This window comes from Otolemur garnettii, unplaced genomic scaffold (assembly GCF_000181295.1).
Source record: "Otolemur garnettii isolate 467f Iridium unplaced genomic scaffold, OtoGar3 scaffold00039, whole genome shotgun sequence".
Taxonomy (NCBI): Eukaryota; Metazoa; Chordata; class Mammalia; order Primates; family Galagidae; genus Otolemur; species Otolemur garnettii.
Window position 1 is genome coordinate 11,849,620 of NW_003852434.1, and position 5,997 is coordinate 11,855,616.

Sequence of the window (5,997 nt, forward strand, 5' to 3'; positions counted from 1 at the left end):
TCGGCTGCTCACACGGGACCTGACACTGGGGAACATATAATAAAACTCAGAAGAATGTTCTCTCTTATTCACTTTCAGGTGAAAGAAAGCCAAATAAAACTTGAAAAACCAGCCCTGTAATCTCTCTCTATGTATGAGTGTATTTTATAATATAAGCAGTTTATATTTTCTTTTTTACCTTTAACATGGTATAATGATAAAATGTACGCCCATAATAATATTCAGGTCAGGCTCAGCACCCGTAGCTCAGTGGGTAGGGCACCAGCCACACACACCAAGGCAGGCGGGTTCAAACTCGGCCCGGGTCAGCTAAACAACAATGACAACTGCAAAAAAAAAAAAGCTGGGCATTGTGGCAGGCACCTGTAGTCCCAGCTACTTGGGAGGCTGAGGCAAGAGAATTGCTGAAGCCCAAGAGTTGGAGGTTGCTGTGAGCTGTGATGCCATGGCACTTTACCAAGGGCAACATACTAAGACTCTGTCTCAAAAAAAAAAAAAAAAAAAATATATATATATACATATACACATACACATATACATATATATTCAAGTCAGCTTGAGATGCAGAAGCTTACCACACCACTGCATCTACTGTATTTTCCATATCACGTTTTCTTTTAAGTAAAAGCATCCCTACAAACAAGCATTGGGATTAAGCAGGGCAGTGAACAAAAATTTCAAATCAAGATTATGTAAGGATAAAAGCTAAATCCAAATTATTTTAAATAAGGGAAAATAAAATGAAGTATTTAAACCTTCAACTGTGATGTAGTTAAATAAGTACAATTAATGGGCAACGTCAGACAATACTTCTTTCTATGTGTACAAGTCGAATGAGAAGATACTACCTTTTCTGTATGCTTGAGAATATCCCCACAGCTTCCTTTTCTATTCCTTCATTTTATTTTAACAGACTTGATTTCCCAAAGACCCCAGGCCCCGACACCTGTATTCTGGACAGGACTGAGGAAAGAATATCTGAGCTTGAGGTATCTCAACAAAAACCTCCACTATCAAAAAGCAAAGAGGAAAAAGAAAACTAAAAATATTCCAGAACAGAATATCCAAGAGCTGAGAGAGAGCTATAAGGGATGCACCATACACGTGATGAGAATTCCAGAATGGAAAGAAAAGAGCCCAAGAAATACTTGAAACAATGACTGAAAATCCCCCCAAATTAACGTCAGACCCCAAACCGCACCTCCAGGAAGCTCACAGAACACCATGCAGGATAAATTCCGGAACACGACACCTGGGCATATCGTTTTCAAACTACAGAAAGAACATCAAAGATAAAGAAAAGGAGCCGGAAAGAAGGCGGGTGGGGGCTGGGGGCTTTACGGAGAGGGGAAAGGAGAATTACATCCGATTTCTCCTCCAGAATCATGCGAGCAAGAGGAGAGCCGAGTGAAATATTTAAAGCACTGGGGGGAGATCCACCAATATAGATTCTGCGTCCTGGGAAATTATTCTTCAAAAGTGAAAGAGAAATAAGAACTTGCTTAAACAAATAAAAATGGAAGGATTTCCCGCCAGTAGACGCACCTTGCAAGAAACGTTCTTTAGAGAGAAAGAAGATGACGGGGTGAGAAACTCCGATCTGCATAAAGAAAGGAAGAGCATCTGAGCAGGAATCAGTCAAGGTAAAATGAAGTAAAATAAAAGACAGTCAGAGGGAGAACAGAGAAGAACTTGGCTACTAGTACATGGGACACAGCCCTTCTCGGTGAAAAACAGAGCCAGTTACTCTGAGATACCCCAGGGAAAGGGGAAAGCAAAACCACCAAGTACACAACAAAAAACATTTTCTAATTTGAACAGGTTAAAAGGCCACTCTAGATAGGCATAGCTTAAGAAATAAGGCAACTGCACTTCCATACAAGAAATTGAAAACTCCCAAATAGAAATATTAATAGCATACTGAACCGTGTGAGATGCTCAAATTGTGAAAACTGTTGTGACAGTGTAGAAAACAGGCTTAAATTGAACATGTGGTTGGTATTTTTCTTTATCAACAGATATATCAAGACATCAAGAAGACACCTGTGAAAGGCTCATCAGGGGAATCCTGCAAAGAAAGGCTCTGAACCTCATTCTAGCAGAGTCCTGGACTTACCCAGCGGCACCCGGAAACACTCTGGAGAGCAACCCTCTGGCCAAGTGGATGTTCCATTCAGGAGTGGGACAAATGACACTTTGCCCTGCTGCCGCTCTTTCTCCTCCTCCCAGGTGGGAGGGCCATTCCCTGTGCAGATAGCCTGAACAACCCTGAACCTGGGAGCTCAGAGCCAAGTGGGAGGAACTCTCAATGACAGTCACCTCTGTGAACTGGCCAATTAAAACTCACTTTCTGCTCTGTAAGAGAGAAGAGAGAAGGCGACCCTTCCTGACTTGCCCTGAGAAGGACCAGCACCTCGGGCAATAGCACACAGCTCAGGAAAGGCAGACTTCTGTTCTGGGGGCAGGAGGAGGAGGAAAGCAGGAGAAAGGATCTGATGATAGAAAGCATCAAACGGAAATCAGGAAGGCTCCTGAGACAACCTTCGCTGCTAAGCCCGTGCCCCACTCCAGACGCAAAGCCGCCGCTGTGCACTGGCTGCTCTAAGCTTCCCACAGCTTGGGAGGCACCTGAGGCAGAGGTCCTACGACCGACGGTGTCTGGAGGTGGCTTCCCAGGCACACTGTAACGAGGAGGACACTAAGTCAGCGGCACCAGCACCAGCGGGACTCACTGCCAAGGGAAAGTGTCAGCATAGCCGGCCTCGCTACTCAGTTGAGAATGACTCAGAAGTCAGACCTTGAGCTGCTCCTTCGTCTGTTCACTTTGAGTGACTTCACACAGCACACAACTTATCACCACGGAGGAGCAAATGCCTGATGACTAGATCTGTTTTTACAATGATGGCAGAGACCAGTGGGAGAGGGGAGGAAGGAATGGAAAGTGTACAGAGGAAAGCGCTGGCTTGGAAAATCTTCCCCTTCTCAGCCGGAACTTTTTGTCTCCTTTACCAGCTAACTCACTGAACTACCCCAGCGCAAGGCTTGACAGATTTTAAGGAAAAGGTTTTTCCAGAATAAGTTGGAGTGTAAGGATTCCTACTGGCAAAGAGCAGTCAGTCCAGCTGGGTGTGGATCTCTGAGTGCTGAGCCCTGGGCCACGACACCTTCCCTCCTTCTCAGGTGGTTGTTTGGCTAGTCCCTGTGCACACCTGCGGGGAGGGACTGCTCCCTTCCACTCTTTCTCTTGTCTTATCAGAAAGTAAGAACATCCTTTCTAGTTCTTCCCTCCATGAAGAAGGAGGTGCACATACCTGTGACCCGCTGGACTTGGACTGGTTCATGAGATGACCCCAGCACCTTCCAATTCCAACATCAGAGCCGAGGCCTCTGTGCTGAGTCGTTAATTAGACTTGCTCAACGCCCTGCCCCCACCTCCCACTTCAACACTGTTCAGACTCCTAAGAAGACGATGACAGAGCGGCCTGTCAGCTGTCTCTCCGTGTGGGAACCAAACGTCATCACCTCACCCCTTCCCACAGTTCCAGACAGGACTGAGACCACAGTCAGTGTGAAATAACACCCAATGGCCCAAACCAGAACAATTTCCATAACAAAATAAGTAACAGTAGTGCTGAATAACTGCAGTACCCACGGAATAAAATAAAGCCATATACACCAAGGGCAGTGGGTTTGAAACTGGCCCAGGCCAGCTAACCAACAATGACAACTGCAACAAAAAATAGCTGGGTGTTGTGGCAGACGCCTGCAGTCTCTGCTACTTGGGAGGCTGAGGCAAGAGGATGGCTTAAGCCTAAGAGTTTGAGGTTGCTGTGAGCTGTGATGCCATGGCAGTCTACCTAGGGCGACATAGTGAGACTCTGCCTCAACAAAAAATAAATAAATAAATATGAAGGAATTTGTACTGAAATAAATCAGTAGTTGAATAAATAAGTGAATGGAGGAGAAGGAACAACTCTCCCTCACAGAAGGATTAGAGTTAATAAATGTAGAAGGAATGAAGGGGACACAGACTCAAATTTAGAATATTATGGGAATACTTGTCAAAATATAGACAGACAGATAAATGTGAAAACCAGTGGAGACAGTATGAGAAACAGGATATCTGCACAGCCTCAGAGTGATCTCCCCAACAGTATTTTAATTACAAAGAGACACATAGGAAAGTTACAGTAGAAAATCTTGGCAGACTTCGCTGTAACCAAGCGATCAAGGTTAATATCACCTGTGGCCAAATATACAACATTGTGTAACCTCTGATATGACCCACTAAGAAATGCAACGTGACTCCTGTGGTATTCTTGCCAAAAATGCATAACCTCAATGTAAACATGAGAAAAATCAGACACACCCAAACAGAAGGCATTCTGCAAAATAACTGGCCAGCACTCATCAAAATGTCAAGGTCAGGCGGCACCTGTAGCTCAGGGAGTAGGGCGCCAGCCACACACACTGAGGCTGGTGGGTTCGAACCCAGCCCCGGGTCAGCTAAACAACAATGACAACTGCAACCAAAAAAAGCCAAGTGTTGTGGCCAGCACCAGTAGTCCCAGCTACTTGGGAGGCCGAGGCCAGAGAATCTCTTAAGCCCAAGAGTTGGAGGTTACTGTGAGCTGTGATACCTCAGCACTCTACCCAGGTCGACATAGTGAGACTGTCAAAAAAAAAAAAAAATCAAGGTCATAAAAGCCAAGGAAAGACTAGGGAAATAATGTAGATTAGAGGGGCTGAAGGACAATTTAACACAATTTAACCCCAGAACAGAAAAGGACATTCATGGGGGAAAATGGTAAAATATGAATAAAGTCTGTACCTTACAAAGTTTTAAAGTCTGCAGTGAATAGGATGATACCAGGGCTGTACCATGGTTATCAAAGATGGAAACATTAGAGAAAGCTGGGAGACAGATAAACAGGAATCCCTGCACTCATTTTATAATTTTCCATGAGTCTAAAATAACTTCAAAACAAAAACTAGAAAACAAAACAAACAGGATTTAGGATCTGAATGTAACTGAATGGTCAGATCTCCAGTGCCCTGGATCAGTCCAACATCAGTAACACTTGGCTTGCAGAGGCCTCTGGGAGAAGGAAAGAGGCAGGAACTGCTAACACGGCTGACAATGTACAGTCACCAGCTCTAGACGAAGCCATGGTGGTTCCCGTAAGGCTACGATGGAGCCGAGACACGAAGATCGACCAAAAAAATCACCGCCGCAACAATGCGGCGGGGGGCACAACAACTCCCCCCCCACCAGGGGGTGATGCACGCCGGTGTAAGCAAAACCACTGACTGACAGTCGTGTAAAGTATAACACACACAATTATGCACAGCACGTCATACTGGATGATGATAAATAACTGTTACTGATTCATATTTTTACTATACTGTGCTGTTATTATTTTAGTGTACTCCTACTTAGTAAAAAAAAAGAAAGAAAGGCTTAACTACAAATCAGCCTCAGACAGGTCCTTCAGGAGTATTCCAGAAAAAAGCACTGTTATGGCAGATGACAGCTCCAAGCACGTTACTGCCCTGGAGGACAAGATGAAGGGGAAGATGGGACACTGATGATCCTGACCCTGGGGAGGCCTCAGCTAGCATATGTGTTTGGACCTTTATTTTTAACAAAAGTTTATACGCCTGTACGTATTTCTGTTTTAAGCTAAATGTTACTACAAAAAAATCAAAACATTTTAGTTGAATGATTTATGGGATCCCGCAATTAATTCCCAAGGACTTCAGAGTTCTTCAGAATCTGGTGCCAGGAGCGCCACTGAGATCATCTTCTGCACGCCCAGCTTGTATCCGACCTCCCCGTTCTGCCTCTCAGCTGTCCCCCTCCTGTTTCCCTCCTCTAGAGCCTCTCTTCTCGCCTCTTACCTGTGCTTCAGCCGAAGTTTAACCCCTGCTGCCCACGCGGCCTTCCTGTGCTGGGGGCCAGAGGTCAGCGGCTCTGGGCTGACCGTCTCAGAGGTA

At 45.1% G+C, this 5,997-nt stretch overlaps 1 protein-coding gene across 1 annotated transcript in view; it reads right to left on the minus strand.

Annotated features, from left to right (window-relative positions):
* The window catches only part of SHROOM3 (shroom family member 3), a 58,270-nt gene extending 52,279 nt beyond the window's left edge, over positions 1-5,991 (minus strand). The window contains exon 1 of the mRNA XM_003790065.3: positions 5,902-5,991. The gene's annotated coding sequence lies outside the window, so the exon portion shown is untranslated. The remainder of the gene's footprint in view (positions 1-5,901) is intronic.
* Between the last annotated feature and the right edge of the window lie 6 nt (positions 5,992-5,997).